At 34.0% G+C, this 17,726-nt stretch overlaps 1 protein-coding gene across 5 annotated transcripts in view; it reads left to right on the top strand.

Moving 5' to 3' along the window:
• MIPOL1 (mirror-image polydactyly 1) overlaps positions 1-17,726 on the top strand; it is a 327,507-nt gene that overhangs the window by 288,878 nt on the left and 20,903 nt on the right. The window lies entirely within an intron of this gene.

The following is a 17,726-nucleotide window of genomic DNA, read 5'->3' as shown; positions in this document are numbered from 1 at the left end:
GTGGTGTTCATTTTTAAATGAGTATACAGGTCAGTGTCTCAGAAAAGGATAAAAAGAGTACCTTTTATATGTGGGTCTAAAGTCTTTTTGTTATTTTTCAACTTCAAAAATAAATGACAAACGTACAGATTGTGTTTTATGGAAAACAGTTTACATTATGAAAAAGAGACCAAAATCAGAGTTTATATTTACACTCATTGATTTCACAGGTTTTGTTTGAGGACTCTCAGTTTATAACATCTGTTAATGTTTTCATGAAGCTCACTTGATAGGACAAATATATGTTGCCATTCTCAAAGATGAATCAATCTAATTAAAAATTTAGGCCAAAATATTTTATAATTGGAATAGAATTTTTTTCTTGCCTTTTTTAGAAAATGCAAAGACTCATTGTTTAGTACAAAGGAAGCCTTTGAGCTTCAATGCAGTCTTGAAATTACATTTTTGGTACTTTGCATTTGATTTTCTAAGATTTTATAAATTCATACTAATTGTATATATATATTCAAAAGTAATTCATTATATTCAACTTGTTACTTATGCTTACATAACTGAATCTTACTGTAAATTAAAATATGGGGTATTTTTCCAGAATAAATTTTATTATTAGACTTGGATAGCACTTTATACTTTATAAAATTCTTGAGCTAAACCCAAATAAATTAAGCTTTATTTTCCAAAATAAGCTTAAAATATGAACATGACCTATTAATAGCTTTCATATTTCTACTATATGTGAAGTATAATGAATAAGTCTGTATTCCTAATACTTTAATAAGTGACACAAACATATAATAAAATACTAGAGTTGATAGTTAAAAAGGAGACAATTTAGTATCTAATAGAAATACCAGTAAACTAACAGACCCTTGCCTGTCATTAACTGGGTGTGTACAAGTTATTAAACTGTGTTCCTTCTGTGTTTCCTCATCTAGAAGATGGAGCTGATAGACTTGCCCTGTCTACTTCAAAGCATGGCTGTGCAGATCAAACAAGGTGCAAGTGCATAAAAGTGCCTTGAAAAACATAATACACTCTATAAATGCAAGCCATTGACTGAAGAATATCTTCTACTTGTAATATACATTTTAGATAAAAAGTTATAATTACCTCTTTGGAACCAGAAATAGTAAGTTAGAAAAATAATATTTTAGCCTCAGAGACATAATGTAAATGTCATGTAACTTTGGAAAAAGTGATTCTCCACATAGATCGTGGAAACTGGAAGTAAAGAGGATTCTGTGCATTCTCACACATTGCAAGTGAGAATGCAAAATGGTAAAAATCCCTATGGAGGAGAATTTGATGGTATCTAGCAAAATTACATTTATCCTTTGACTAAAGAAAATCACTTTTAGGAATCCCTCCTGAATATATACCTCCTGAATATGAAACAATGTAAGAATTACAGTATTACTTTAATAGCAAACGGAAACAACCCAAATAGCAGAGTAGCTGAATAAACTATGGCAAATATTCACATAGCGTGATATGATGCAACTTTAAAAAAAAAAGAAAAAAGTAAGGAAGATGTCTGTAAACTAATATTGATTGACATATCGCTAACTGAAAATAATCAACTATTTATAATATGCTATCTTTTATGTGAGAAATAAGAATAAAAGGAACAGGAAGGATAAACCAGAAACTAATGAAAATAGTTACCTTTGGAGATAGATGGGAAAGAGATCCAGGCATAGGATGGAAATGCAACTTTTCTAACTCTGCCTTTTTGTATAGTTTTGACTTTTGAACCATGTATATATTTTAAATATTCAGAAATTAAAATCAAATGAAAGGGGCTTCCCTGGTGGCGCAGTGGTTGAGAGTCCGCCTGCCGATGCAGGGGACGCGAGTTCGTGCCCCGGTCTGGGAGGATCCCACATGCCGCGAAGCGGCTGGGCCCGTGAGCCATGGCCGCTGAGCCTGCGCGTCCGGAGCCTGTGCTCCGCAACGGGAGAGGCCACAACACTGAGAGGCCCGCGTACCGAAAAAAAAAAAAAAAAATCAAATGAAAAAGATAAAAAAAGCAAACCCTGAAAGTGAATACAAATAGAAATCAATGTACCTAACTATATCAGATTGGTTAGATTCTTATAGAGAGAAAATAATTAACTCAAATATCTTTTGACTATCAGACTGAATATACATCATTAGTGGCATATATTCTAAGGACAAAAAGAAATGCAAAGTAATCTTAAACTTTGCTCAGTATATTCATACTTAGTTGTACTACTGATTATTAAAATTTTGAAACTATTTTCTATATTTTGTTGGATTGAGGAAATATGTAAATAAATATTATTAGGAGCCAAGATTTTCACTGTAAAATAGATGACATTAGAAAAAAGCAACTGTAATATTCAATTTGAATTGAAACTATCAATATGAATTCATGCTTTTAAAAATGTATATTTTTCCTTAGCTCTATTCATTGAAAAAGCCTTAGAAGGAAGGGATACACCTAACACCCAGATTTTAGTTTCTGAATACATTTCCTATTAAAGGGTACCAAAGCTCCTAGGTTTGGAGCATGGAAACTACGGTGAGTCTGGATTATCATTTTGTGCCAGAAAGGAAGAAAGTACTCAGAGACTAATAGAGTCATGTAGAAAGGGCACAGGAGCAGCTTGACAAAGTTCCCATAGACCAAATTTGGGATAATATATGCTTCAAAAGAAGAACTGTATTTGACTATAGAATCCTTAATTGTTACATCTAGGGTTTAGAAAGATACTTTAAAAAAAAAAAGATGGAAGGTGGAAAGGAGGAATCTCTTTTGTAAAGGAGAACAGCAGTTAACAAGTACAGATAGAATAATAGAATTAGAAAATCACCACCTTGTAACCCCCACTGTAATTAATTCAAGCAAAGACCATTCATCAGCCATGTAATGAGTTAAAAGAAGCTACTTTGGCACTAAAGTCAGTCAGTCTAGTTTGGGGAAACTTGCTTAGCATATACCAGAGAGTTCAGAGCTTAAAAATCAGAGAGGGCTTAGACATGGGGATTTAAGATGTCAGGTGCCTTCAAACAATATTTAGGGATTTATTATTAAAATTTACTTTAGAAATTTTTCTTACTCAAATATTCTGTGCTTATGTAAATGATAGAAGATAGACCTAAATCATTCAACCTTTTATCAAAATTCATCTTTTAAAGAAACTCACTATAATGTAAAGAAGTTTTGCCTTAGAGATTTTATCAATATTAGACTAGGGTACTGATCCTTTATTTAAATTTTGATATTTTGTTTATCATGGTGTTTTTGTATTAATTTTGATTTTTTTTTGAATATTGCATTTAAATATTTATCCTGATAATGAGACTTTTTACACCTCTTTAAATTGTTCATGTGAATTGAGTGCCCCATTCACCTACCCTAGATGTAGTGCTGAATACTCTATAGAATATGAAAAAGAGGGCACTTCTAGTTTACCCTCATTCAAAAGTAAGAACAGGGCTTCCCTGGTGGCGCAGTGGTTGAGAGTTCGCCTGCCGATGCAGGGGACACGGGTTCGTGCTCCGGTCCAGGAGGATCCCACATGCGGCGGAGCGGCTGGGCCCGTGAGCCATGGCCACTGAGCCTGCGCATCCGGCGCCTGTGCTCTGCAACGGGAGAGGCCACAACAGTGAAAGGCCCGCGTACCGCAAAAAAAAAAAAAAAAAAAGTAAGAACAACTTACTGAGTTATCCTAGTGTGTATGATTTATACTGAATGGTGTTTCATGTTCAGAAATATTAGTCATATAATGGAGCTGAACAACTGTGGTTCTTCCCACCCTATGGAAATTGACCAGGTTTTTAATTATATACTGTCCAGAAAATCTACCACTGTCTGAATTTCTGTTTCTTACTTTACAGTCATTACCTGCACCAGTTTTGTCAATTGTTGCTTTGTCTTTATTTCAATCATCTGAGTAGCTGGGTTATTGTATCTATCTACAGTAGGATCATGATTGTATTCTAAACCCTAAGTGTTGATTTCAATTTGAGAATATATGGTATTTATGAATCAAAGATAAATCAGATAGAGAAAATTACTGTGATGATTCCAGCTTAATAAGTTGAATATTACTTTTACTTTGTAGGCCCCTGGCTTAGTCTAAAGTTTGAAGGTTCCTTGATATATTATCTCTACTAGTCTCCCAAAGGATGTTGCCAGTCTTTTGAATTAAACTTGAATAAGGTTGATTTGTATTCCCTGTTAATCAAAATTTGAAATGTTGACATTAGAAAATTTCATTCAGTGCTAATTATATATGACTTTTATGAAAGTTAGGAAGAAAAGAATCCTACATTTTAAAGTTTAGTATCAGCCTAAAGCCCTATGAAAACAATAGTGAGTAGCTTAATAAGCCATCTTAATAAGATACCTTAATAAAACTAACCAGTTATTCTAGCTTGCTGCATTTCACTTGGCAGTATAAAAATCAGTGACTTACTTCCTCCATCATTAATTGAAACTTTTCTGGGTTTAAAATGATCAAAAACCTCAGCAATGTTATAGCAACGTTTCCTAACCTTTCTTGACTCTTAATTCCCTTTAATAGTAATACATATTCTCTAGGCAGAGTTTTAAGTATCCTTCTTGCATTGGTGTAAGATAAGTTAATTTGCACTGATTGTTTTATAAGTTTTATTTTAAGTACAGTCTTCCGTATTCATATGTAACATCATATGCTGTTTGAAATATATATAAGGAAGTATTAATAGATTAAAATTTAGTAATGTATTATGGCATTAAATAACTGCTTGTGAGATGATATTTGGAATTCTTAACATTTTACTTTTAAAATGAAATAATGGTGGTTTTTTAGCCTGCATTTGCTAGAATATTTCCATGAATAGCACATTATGAGTGTTTTTGGTGCTTACTCCAATGTATGTAAAACTAAATTTAATATTATTACTATTCCAGTGTTTTCTCTCTCTAACTTTGTTTTTTAAGTAACAGCTACTAAACAAGTAATATGAGTAGTCTGATAAAATGAACACAACATAGAGATCTGGTGAAGAGAATCTTGAGGTGAATTTACGGATTTATTTTGATGCTCCTCATTTGTAATTGAAATTCAGTCTACTTTCTGCTTCCTCTGAGTATTTCAGTGGTCCGTTAGAGGTAGAAATTAAACAATTTACAGCTAAAAAGAAAAAAAAGATGCTCAAAACAACGTGTTGACCAGCTATGTTCAGCTATATGATAAATCAACTGAGGGACTGAGTCACGAACATGCTGTGCTAATCTTTGCTGAACCTTCATTTTGCTCATTCATGTGCACTCAGAAGACCTCAAGTAGTCCATTTTAAAAGGCAATATAAATTAATTTAATTAAAGGCAAAAATATTTAATAATAATTTTTGCTTTGGCTTCAAAAATAGAACTCAGAACACTACTCATTAGCAACATTATCACCTTCAGCTACATGATCTGTGAATTTTTAAAGTGCAAAATTTTAAAAATGATCCCTTAGAGAATTTCATTACAAGTTTTACACACCCACTTTACTCTTTCATCAATTTAAACACATTTTTATATTGTTTAAAAAAATTTATTTCCTCAAAAGCATATTTTAAAATACTTTCATCATTTATTAAACAGCCCCCCCCAACAAGTACATATTAAAGTTGATAAATTATCTGAATTAGTTAAATTAGGATGTAAGTTATTGAAAGGAATCATTTGCTGGAAAATGTATGTATTACAGCATATTAGATAAATGTTAATGGTTTTTAGAAGCAACCTAAGTGTCCATCGACAGATGAATGGATAAAGAAGATGTGGCACATATACACAATGGAATATTACTCAGCCATAAAAGGAAACGAAATTGAGTTATTTGTAGTGAGATGGATGGACCTAGAATCTGTCATACAGTCAGAAAGAGAAAAACAAATACCATATGCTAACCCATATATATGGAATCTAAAAAAAAAATGTTTCTCATGAACCTAGGGGCAGGACAGGAATAAAGACGCAGACGTAGAGAATGGACATGAAGACACAGGGAGGGGGAAGGGTAAACTGGGACGAAGTGAGAGAGTAGCATTGGCATATACACACAACCAAATGTAAAATAGATAGCTAGTGGGAAGCAGCTGCATCGCACAGGGACATCAGCTGGGTACTTTGTGACCACCTAGAGGGGTAGGATAAGGAGGGTGGGAAGGAGACGCAAGACGGAGGGTATATGGGTATATACGTATGCATATAGCTGATTCACTTCGTTATACAGCAGAAACTAACACAACATTGTAAAGCAATTATACTCCAAAAAAGATGTTAAATAAATAAACAAATAAATGTTAATGGTTTCTTTACATATCTTCAAATAAAAAAATATTTTTTAAAAAAGGAAATTTAAGGGCTTCCCTGGTGGCGCAGTGGTTGGAAGTCCGCCTGCCGATGCAGGGGACACGGGTTCGTGCCCCGGTCCGGGAAGATCCCGCATGCCGCGGAGCGGCTGGGCCCGTGAGCCATGGCCACTGAGCCTGCGCGCGTCAGGAGCCTGTGCTCCGCAACGGGAGAGGCCACAACAGTGAGAGGCCCGCGTACTGAAAAAAAAAAAAAGAAAAGAAAGAAATGTAATAGTTTATTATAGAATAATTGACTATAGGCTTTAAGATGCTTAATAAATATTCTTTTCATTATGAGCAAAGTGTACAACTCTAAGACCTGATTTTCTTTATTAGGGGACTTACTAAATATTAGTCTTTACTAGTCCACTTTTATGTATTTATCATTTATGCCAACACTCTGATTTTGCTCTAAAGTATTCTGCAACTTGCTATTATATGATACTAGCCCCAGAGCTAACTTTTTCGGTCTACTGAGTATGCTTAGTATATTCTATAACTAATAAATCAATAAAATCCTGTAATGTACAAACTCCTATCTCTATGAAGCAATAGTAAGCAAACTATAAGTGAATGCATGAGTCCAAAAAAGGTATGTTTTGATTATACTGACTCTGAGAACATTTGACTTTAACAGTATACATCATTTATTGTGTGGTATAAATTGGTTGTAGTACTGTTCATAACTTTTGAATAGTAGATCCAGTGAATACTAAAACAATAAAAATGTTTATATCATGGGAATACATTTTAAGTAATTATTCTGAAGAGCTACATGTTAGTGGTATCTTTGAGCAAATTAATAAATCATATTTCTTGCTTAGGGAGTGAAACTGGAACGTGCTAATAAAATTTTTATCTTTAGTCATTGAATTTTATATTGGTTTCATACATTTTCTATATCATACTATAATAGCAGCAAAAATGCATTAAAAACTTTCAAATACATTTAAGTAACAATTTAACACAATAAACTCTACATTGATTAAGTAAATGTGTTTAGAAGATAATAAAATGAATGCATCAAAGAAGTTCCTTTACAATCATGTTTTGCTCATTTAAAAATAATTCCTGCTTAATGTAATGTTTCATTTCTTGTTAAAATTTTGCCAAGTCTTAAATAGCTAACCTATCTGGTCCCCTAATTCTTTAATGAAACTATACTTTCATGATAAAACATAGCTTTGATACTCTTTTCCTGATAGATTTTGTCACTTTTGGAAATAGCTGTTTTGACAACTAGAAAGTGGCTGTTTGTATTTATAATTGGTTGTTGTAGATGTCCTAATTAGTTATTGTAAAGTGAAAAAGTAAGTATAAATCATTACAGTTGGGTTGATTGAGGAAGTAAATAGCCATGCCAATATAAATATTAGAATTTTTTCAGATCTCAAAAATGAATGTATTTCATTCTAAATAAAAAAGATGAAAGAGAAAGTTTCTTAATGGATGAAAGTCTATAATTTAAATATTTTACCAATTATAATAAGCAGGATCTTGAACAATTGTATTCATGACTATCCAACAAATATTTTTAAAACATGTACAGTGTCAGGCACAGGTGAACAAAATCAAACTCTACCTTGATTTCATGAAGCAAACCTTCGTTCAGGAGAGATAAGTATTAAATATTCATACAAATAAGTATGTAACTACAATTTGTGATTAACGTGATGAGGGAAAATTCTCCACAAACTGTAAGAGAATATAACAGATCTAATTCAGATTTGTGTTAAAGGGATAAGGTTTTTACTAAGCTGTGGCCAGAAGTATAAACAGGAATTAGCCAGGGGAAAAACATCTTTCATGTGGAAACCACAGCAAAGAACTTGGCACATGGGAGAAACTGAAGGAAGATCTTTTGGGCCAGAGGGCAGCTTGGAACAAAAAAGGAGGATGGAGTAGTATGCAGAGTCAGATCTTGAAGAACATTGTAACCCTTGTCAAGGTTTCTGTCTGTTAGTTTCCTTTTTTTAGCTTAAGCAGTGGAAGTTGTTGATAGATTTTAATGAGGGTACATGTTCTGATTTGCATTTTTAAAAGATTAGCCCTGAATGCTCTGTGGAGGATAGATTGGAATGAGATAAGAATAGAAGTAGAGAGACTCACTAGGAAGGAATAGTAGTCGTGAGAAATCGTGATGACTTGGACCAGGGGAGTATCATTGGAGATAGAGAGGAGTGGGACTTGAGATGTACATGGATGGCATCCAAGCAGTAAACTGCCTGGATAGGATGCGGGGTGTTAAGGGGAGCTCCCAAATTTTTGTCTTGAGCAACCTGATAGATGGAAATACTATTTATTGAGACTGAGAAAACTAGAGGAAGAACAGATGTGAAATGGAAGAACATTTTTAACGAGTTTAATTTGAGTAGTACGCAAGACATCCAAATAGCTATCCTTCTTGGTGTCTTAGTTTCTCAAGGAAGGGGCTTACATTTATAACAAATAAACCTTCAGAATTGTTAACAGGTCCTTTAAGAAAATACTTGAGATTTATGTCACTTATATTTGAAGTGATCACTTATATTTAGAGCTTAAAATTCTAATGAAAAGAGGATATCCTGCAATTCTCTTGCATGATAACCTTACCATTAGGCTATATGAGGAGGCCATATAACATACTGTGATATAATTGATGTCTACAATGCCAGGAGTAACCTATGAACACTATTTAGTTAGTATATCTTTCCATCCAATAGAACAGAACATTTTTATACAAAAGTTTTCATAGAACCATCTTGCCAAGAATCAGTTTAGGTTTTAAAACTATGTCATTCGTATATATGTGTCAATATTTTGTGACAGAATTCATCCTTGCTATATATATTTCCTACTAATAATGAATTTGTATCATATTAAAAGATATAATGAATACATATCATACAAAAGATATAATGAATACATATCAACCAACTAAGTATATAATTTGAAACCGTAATTTAGTTATATTTTGTTTCAGGACAAAAAATATACTTTTGAGGTTTATAGTAGCCTAGTTATCTTCTGCTCTATAACAAATTACTCCAAAACTTCACAGCTTAGAACTCTTACTATTTCACAGTTTCTTTGGATAAGGGATCTCAGCTTAGCTGGGTCCTCTGGCTCCACATGTCTCACAAGCCTGCAGTAATCTCAAGACCTGACTAGGAAGCATCTATTTTCTAGATGTCTCACATGGTTGTTGTCAGGATTCAGTTCTCACAGGCTGTTAGAGCAAAGCTTCTCAGTTCTTGTCACACTCAAGGCCTCAGGCCTTCTTTGGTTCCGTGCTATGTGGGTCTCTCCATGTAGCACCTCACAACATGGCAGGTGGCTTCACTGGAATGCAAGCAAGGAGAGAGAGAGAGAAAGCTAGCAGAATGGAAGTCACAGCCTTTTGTTGCCTAATCACAGAAATGACATTCCATCATTTATGCCATGTTCTGTTCATTAGAAACAAGTCCTTGGGTCCAGTCCACACCGATGGGGAGGGGATTACACAATGGTGTGAATACCAGAAGGCAGGCATCATTGAGAGCTATATAAGAAGCTGCCTCCCACAAAGTTTTCAGAAGGTTAAGTTACTTTTATTGGGCCTTGGGTAGCTAAAAATTGATGGTCTGTAAGACATTCAGTTGATCATGTTGCTTCAGGAGCAGTGATAGTTGTAAAATGCACAACTGCAATCTGACCTGAGGAAACCATCACAATCCTCTGAAAATCTCCAAGATCCTATCTAGAAACCAAAGGTCATGGCAAGGTCAAAACTTCTACAGAAACCAACGCCTGAGCCAAAATTAAGTATTGGGTTAGCCAAAATATTCGTTCGGTTTTTCCCATTAAGATGGCTTAGTTTTCTTCAATGTATTTCGAAACGGTTTTGTTAGATTGTATTGTGACAGCTGTCATATCAGCGTGCATTTTTTTAAAAAATTATCAAAATTGGTGAATTTTTGTGTAGCCATTTTAATATTGAAGACTGAAGAAAAAAAGCAACATTTTCAGCATATTATGCTTTATTATTTCCAGAAAGGTAAAAACACAAATGAAATGCAGTAAAAGATTTGTGCAGTATATGGAGAAGGCGTTGTGACTGATAGAATGTGTCAAAAGTGGTTTGCGAAGTTTCGTGCTGGAGATTTCTCGCTGGATGATGCTCCACAGTTGGGTAGACCAGTTGAAGTTGATAGCGATCAAATCGAGACATTGAGAACAATCAATATATCACGCAGGAGATAGCCAACATACTCAAAATATCCAAATCAAGCATTGAAAATCATTTGCACTGGCTTGGTTATGTTAATCACTTTGATGTTTGGGTTCCACATAAGCGAAAAAAAATTGCTCATATTTCCGCATGCGATTCTCTATTTAAACGTAACAAAAATGTTCTGTCAGAAAGAGAAAAAATATATCGTATATTAATGCATATATATGGAATCTAGAATACTGATGAACCTATTTGCAGGGCAGGAAAAGAGACGCAGACGTAGAGAATGGACTTGTGGACACAGTGGGGGGGGACGGGGAGGGTGGGACGAATTGAGAGAGTAGCATTGACATATATACACTATCATGTGTAAAATAGCTAGCTAGTGGGAAGCTGCTATATAGCATAGGGAGCTCAGCTCGGTGCTCTGTGATGACCTAGAGGGATGGGATGGGGGGAGGCTCAAGAGGGAGGGGATATATGTATACATAGAGCTGATTCACTTTGTTCTACAGCAGAAACTAACACATTGTAAAGCAATTATACTCCAATAAAAAATTTTTAAAATAGAAAAACTAAAAAAAATTGTGACGGGTGATGAAAAGTGGATACTGTACAATAATGTGGAACGGAAGAGATCGTGGGGCAAGCGAAATGAACCACCACCAACCACACCAAAAGCCGGTGTTCATCCAAAGAAGGTGATGTTGTGTCTGTGGTGGGATTGGAAGGGAGTCCTCTATTATGAACTCCTTCCAGAAAACCAAACGGTTAATTCCAGCAAATACTGCTCCCAATTAGACCAACTGAAAGCAGCCCTCGACGAAAAGCGTCCGGAAGTAGTCAACAGAAAACGCATAATCTTCCGTCACATTACCCCAAGACTGCATGTTTTTTTGATGACCAGGCAAAAACTGTTACAGCTTGGCTGGGAAGTTATGATTCATCCGCCGTATTCACGGGACATTACACCTTCGGATTTCCATTAATTTCTGTCTTTACAAAATTCTCTTAATGGAAAAAATTTCAATTCCCTGGAAGACTGTGAAATGCACCTGGAACAGTTCTTTTCTCAAAAAGATAAGTTTTGGGAAGATGGAATTATGAAGTTGCCTGAAAAATGACAGAAGGTAGTGGAACAAAAGGGTGAATATTCTTGGTGAACATGAAAAATGTGTCTTTTACTTCAAAACCGAAGGAACTTTTTGGCCAATCCAATACCAGGAATCATGCATATTCAGAAACTAATAGATCACGAACAGGGTAGCTAGCAGAATCTGTCTCTGGTGCTGTCAGTTCCTACTTATAAATTTCAATTTTAAAATTCAAAGTGCCACTAGCTAGTGTAAGAAACAAGGAGGAAGGGGTTAGAATTTTGCCTCTTTCAAATAAAAATGAATGCAGAGAATCTGAGTCAAGATTTAGGCCAGTCCTACTAGTAAAAATGAGAAAAATAAAATAACGGGGATGGGGGAGTGCTCATCTGTGGTGAATGTAGGAAACCAGTCAGTATTATTTGAATATATGCTGAAGTGTAGCAGGGTTATTGGTATTTCAGATCTGTTCATTGTTGATATTGATGCTGTTAATGATTATACGCAGTTTTTAAAAAATCAGTAGCAATGGATGTTCAGCAAAAATTTGTTACCAAATGTAAGTATTTAAACACTGAAGCTTATTTTAAAAGGACAAATAATTATAATCATTAACATGAAAGATTACCAAAAAATAAGTTGAAATAATAATAAACATGATTATTGTTACAATAGCAATGTCAGTGAATGGACAGCTCTTAAAATATTTTTGTAATATAAGATGAAAAAGAGCTTTAAATAATGATAAGATAAAAGTTGAATGAGAGTAGTGCCTGCCCATATCCAAATACCTTGCACTATGTGAAGGTACTTAGAAAATTCTTTGAAATTTATTTCTTCTGCTCTTCAATTCAATTATTATCTTAACCAAGTATGTATTGTTCACCAAGCATTGAAGTAGACACGGGGGATCACTGGTAGATAAAATTAAAGACAGCAGCATTTGCCATCACTGAGCTTACAGTCTAGCAAAGGATACTGACAAGTAAACAGCAATTATAAAGAGGAAGTGTGTGTTACTATGGGAACACTTAAAGAGGATACCTGTATCAGACTTGGATCAGTCAGGGGAGGTTTCATAGTTGTGAAAAGCATATATGTTTCATTAATTCTGTGGGTTATGTTGCTAGTAGTCTTGGTTACCTGTTACAGCATGCCATAGAAAAAAGGTCTAAGATTCAAGCCCTCCCAAATTTTGATTTTTAAAATATTGCATATGCTATAGCATATGTACAATATTCACCTACTAAAGAAATAACAACACAGAATCTAATCAGATCTGCATCCTTCATTTAAAGCCCTAAGGACTATAAGTGTTTCAGAATTTAGAATTTTTCAAATTTTGTAAAGGTAATATGATGTATATTCTCTTTATTAGTTAACATCTTCATTTGTTGTGGAGAAGCACAGTGACATATATGAATTACCACCCTAGATCAGGTTTTGCTGTTACATGAGTTTGCAACAAACTTATAAAAATGCTTTTGCTTTTTCAGAGCTTTTTCAGTTTTGAAATTGTACATTAAAGGATTATGAATAGAGCCTCCTTTTCCATAAAAATGTAATTGGAACCTGATAAATTAACAAAAGGATATCCAATGAAGACTTTGCATTATTTTTGTGCCTATAATATCAATCATTGAAATTTAAAGGAAAGATCTCACTCATTCGTCTATGATGTTATATTGACTATCTCTCAATGATTAGGAGAATCAGTGGGAAAAAGTAGAGAATATTCCTAATGGCTTCTTTACCACTAGTATTTCTAAGAGATTATGGAATAGCAAAAGTTGTTTAAGTTTTAGGGATATAAGAACCACAAAAGTGTGATAAATATTTTTAAATAGAAATTTTAATAACTTTATTAAATGTTAGCTTCTCCAGGCTAATATTTATGTCAGGTCTCTGGTCAAGGTAGTTGTATATATTCTGCTTTATAGTATTAGATAATGTAGTAACTTAATGGACTAGGCTGAATTTATTGAGAGGGATTTGTCACAGTGGAAACTTTTTTATTTCAACATTTTCCCAAAACTTTATTCCATTGTTGTTAATTTTTTTTTCTGGAATCTTACAAGTCAATTAAGTTTTATGTTTACTGAGATGCATAACCACCTATTAGTTGCGTTAAGTAAAAAGAAAAAGTCAAGTGCCACACCTAAAGGATATTTTTTGAAAGAGGGATCTGTGGTTTTCTCTGGAAAAGATGTCCTTTTATTACAGGCTCCAGCTAGCTTTTGAGGGATGGGCCACTAAAAGAGAGGAGAAACTAGAAACAATTCAGATTACTTTAGAGCATCAAGTTCTCATTAGAGCCCATATTTAAGTTGTTTTGACCTTCTCCCTAAAAACCTCTCCTCACAGTTCTGTGAATATGATCCCTGTTTTAAGCGAAGCATTTTGCCTACCCATGAATAAGAATGTATACTGATGTGTCCAAGAAAGATAAAGGGGAATGTGTGTATCTTAATAGTGCTAAAAAAATTAACTTTGAAATTTCAGTCTCTAAAATATTATCAGCTTCCTTACAGATTTTCAAAAATATAAGCATTAATTGCTAATTCCCAGCCAATACAAAACATTGTGAAATAATACTTTGAATCTTAAAACATATTACTGTATACATATATCTTTTGTAGACTAGAGTGCAAGTTCTGTGAGAGAAGGATTTGGGTCTGTTTATTTGGGTTTTTTAAATTTGCTATTACAAACTATGCTACAAGTGAACAGCCTTCCTTAAGCATATTTTTGTGTAGTCCTTTCACTAGATCTATAGGATAAATTTCTAGAAATGAAAAATTTAAGGTTAAAAAACGTATGTGTCTTTAATTCTAAGTATTGCCAAATTGTTCTGTTAAAAAGTTGTATCAAAAAAAAAAAAGTTGTATCAACCAACAATAATCTGCGAGAATGCTTATTCCCTAAGCTTCACCACTATTTAGTATTATCAGAGTTTTTAACCTTCCAATCTGAAAGATGAAAAATTATATCTCATTTTAATATATATTCCCTTAATTATGAATAAAGTTAAGCTATTTTTAATATTTATTGCAGTATATTTTTCTTTTTATGTGAACTGCCTGTTCATGACCTTTTCCCATTTTTGTATTGGACTGTTAATCAATTTTTGTTGATTTGAAAGAACTCTTTGGATAGTAAATAAATTAGCTTTTTATTATATGTACAGTGAACATTTTTTTTGTTTAAAACTTTTTTTTTTTCAACAGAGACTTTTTCTGTTACAGTGTCAGGTTTATTTGTTAAGTTGCTTAGTTGAGGGTTTTTTTTATTGTTACTCATGATTATCTGTCTAGAAAAAGCATTAGAACTATTTATAAACTTGATTTTTGTGTACCTTTTTTCTTTTAAAGAAAGGGTTGTTTTTATCAGTAGTCCAGTAGGTAATAGTTTTTTTACCTTAATACTAATGCAGGTTGGTTTATCTTAGCAAATAAGCTATTTAGTCATAGTTCTTCAGCTATAAATCTCCTCTTCCAAAGCAAATATCCTGCAAGGATAAAACAAACAGGATCAAAACACAATGAGAGGTTTGAGCTCTTAGTAGCTGGATTGGCCTCATTTGGGTGTGGGAGATTAAAGGAAAGTACCTGAGGTAGCCTTCACTATATAAGAAGTCTCTTTCAGTTCAAATAATGTTTTTAAATATTGTAAAAACTTAACTGGAAAATCGTACGGCCCTGATTTATGATGTTAAAAAACCAGTGAAATAAATAGTCCTTCCATCTTTGTGTACCTTATAACCCCTTCATTTATTTTTCTGGGAAATTTCTAGCTAGCAAGAAGTAAAATTTTTAAACCTGCAAAATATACACACTGAATAAAAATACTTTATAGCCACGGGTAACTTTTAAGCCTCATGCTCTCTGTCAGCCTTATTGGATCCCCAAACCTGTGGAGAGTTCAACAAAAAATAAGTGAGAATGGGAATAGAAAGAGGTTGCATTTTTTTTCTTTTAAATGACCTCTTGTTCACTTTAGTAGTTAAGTACATGTGTTCATCTTTATCAAGAGAAATATTAAATAATATTGTTTTGATAGGCAAAACATTTTTAAATGCTTTTTAACCACTATATATATATATATGCAAATTACTAAAGCAATATACACTAACTTCAGAAAATTTTTAAAATATTGCTAAGCAACTTGACATTTAAAAAAATGTTTTCATATAGTACATACAGTTTTATAACGTGATTCACTTGATATGTTATGAATAACTTTCTATATCATTATACATAATGTTTTACTAAATAAATGGCTTTAAATCTATTGTATGATATACCATTATTTAACTAATTCATTTATTGTTACTAGTTGTTTTAAAGTACTGTTGCAATGAACATTCTTGCATCTAAATATTTGCACATATCTGCAATTACTGCAGGGGACACAAATTCCTAGAAGTGGAATTGTTGAGTTAAAAAGTATTTAGAGGGCTTCCCTGGTGGCGCAGTGGTTGAGAATCCGCCTGCCGATGCAGGGGACACGGGTTCGTGCCCCGGTCCGGGAAGATCCCACATGCCGTGGAGCAGCTGGGTCCGTGACCCATGGCTGCTGAGCCTGTGCGTCCGGAGCCTGTGCTCCACAACGGGAGAGGCCACAACAGTGAGAGGCCCGCGTACCACAAAAAAAAAAAAGTATTTAGAATTGTTAGAAAAGGTTTCTGTTAATTAGGAGTACAGTTAGGCCATTTGTAGAGATGCCATGATGAACAGCAGATTTAAGTCTCTTCAGCCATATGGAAAGGAGAAATATGGTGCTGGGTTTTTTAATGAAAGATAATACTTCATCTTGCCCTGTAATTATAGAACACATTATCATAAATACTTTCTATTAAAATAATGACCTAAATTGTTAAAAAGTTATATCACTATATAAGGATATATAGTGATAGCTAGAATTTTAGATGTACTTCTTATGGTACAAGGACTGAGAATCTTTTTATTCAAAATGTCTATGCTTTGTTAATATGGCTCTTTTGCAGCCTTCAAAGACACTGGCATGTAATATTACGAGCAGAATAATGTGAAGCTGAAAAAGGCGGAGTGTGATTCCCATCAAAGAGCCATCGTACAGTAGTTCAGATTGAGAGGGAAAGTTTAGACAGGAGTTAATAGCTTGCTTTGACGACTGTAAGTTATCCTTTGTTCTCAGTAAGCATGTCAGAATAGTGGACCAGCACTTTTGACAGGTTCATATGAATGATTTAAGTTGTTGAGTGTATGTACATAGCATTAGAAGCACGCTGCCTGTGGAAACTTTTTGGCAAAAAGGTAACGATTATGAGTATGATTAATTCTTGCAACTTGTTCCTTTACAGCTGGCAATACCTTTTCTCCTAGCCATTTCATTGTAGGCATTAATGCAAAAAGTTTCTTGTTAGTCTGACTACTATATGGAATTTAAAATATTTTATCTCTTGGAAAGATATGGGATTTTAGTGAGAAATATGGACCAGTAATGGGGAGGAATCAATGAATTTGGATTTTATTTTCATCTATGTTACTGTTATTACAAGGTACAGAGAAAGACACCTCACCAAAAAATTGTTTTACGTATGTAGCACTCAAATTGATGGAATAAGTGAAAAGTATGCTATACAGCTCTTGCTCACAAGACATTTAGATAATTGGTATTTAGTTGTTTCCAAATACTGCTACAGTGAACATACTTGTAGCTAAATGTTTAGAGAGGGCACAGATTCCTAGAAGTGGGATTGTTAGTGTGTCTGCCATCTTGCATCTGTATGTAGTGCTGGTAACATATTTATATATGTATTGCCCTTTTTAATTATTTAACAGAATGGTACTGAATAGCTTGTTAATTGTTCAGTGCAGGTAATACAGAGAAAAGGAAGGCCTCAAGGAAACTGACCTTGGCCCTGTAGAGTGGGTGGGATACAAATAAGCACAGAGGAAAGAAGAAAGGATAAGAGAGGAGAGAAAGAGCATAAATGAAGCAGAGGTACAGGTGTGAGTATAATATATGAGAGGAGACTGTACAGAGGTCAGCCTGGCAGGAGCAGAGGTTCCTGTGCGATGACATAAGGTAGGCGAGGCTGG

This window comes from Lagenorhynchus albirostris, chromosome 1 (genome assembly GCF_949774975.1).
Source record: "Lagenorhynchus albirostris chromosome 1, mLagAlb1.1, whole genome shotgun sequence".
Lineage (NCBI taxonomy): Eukaryota > Metazoa > Chordata > Mammalia > Artiodactyla > Delphinidae > Lagenorhynchus > Lagenorhynchus albirostris.
This window is presented reverse-complemented; position numbering and strand designations above follow the sequence as displayed.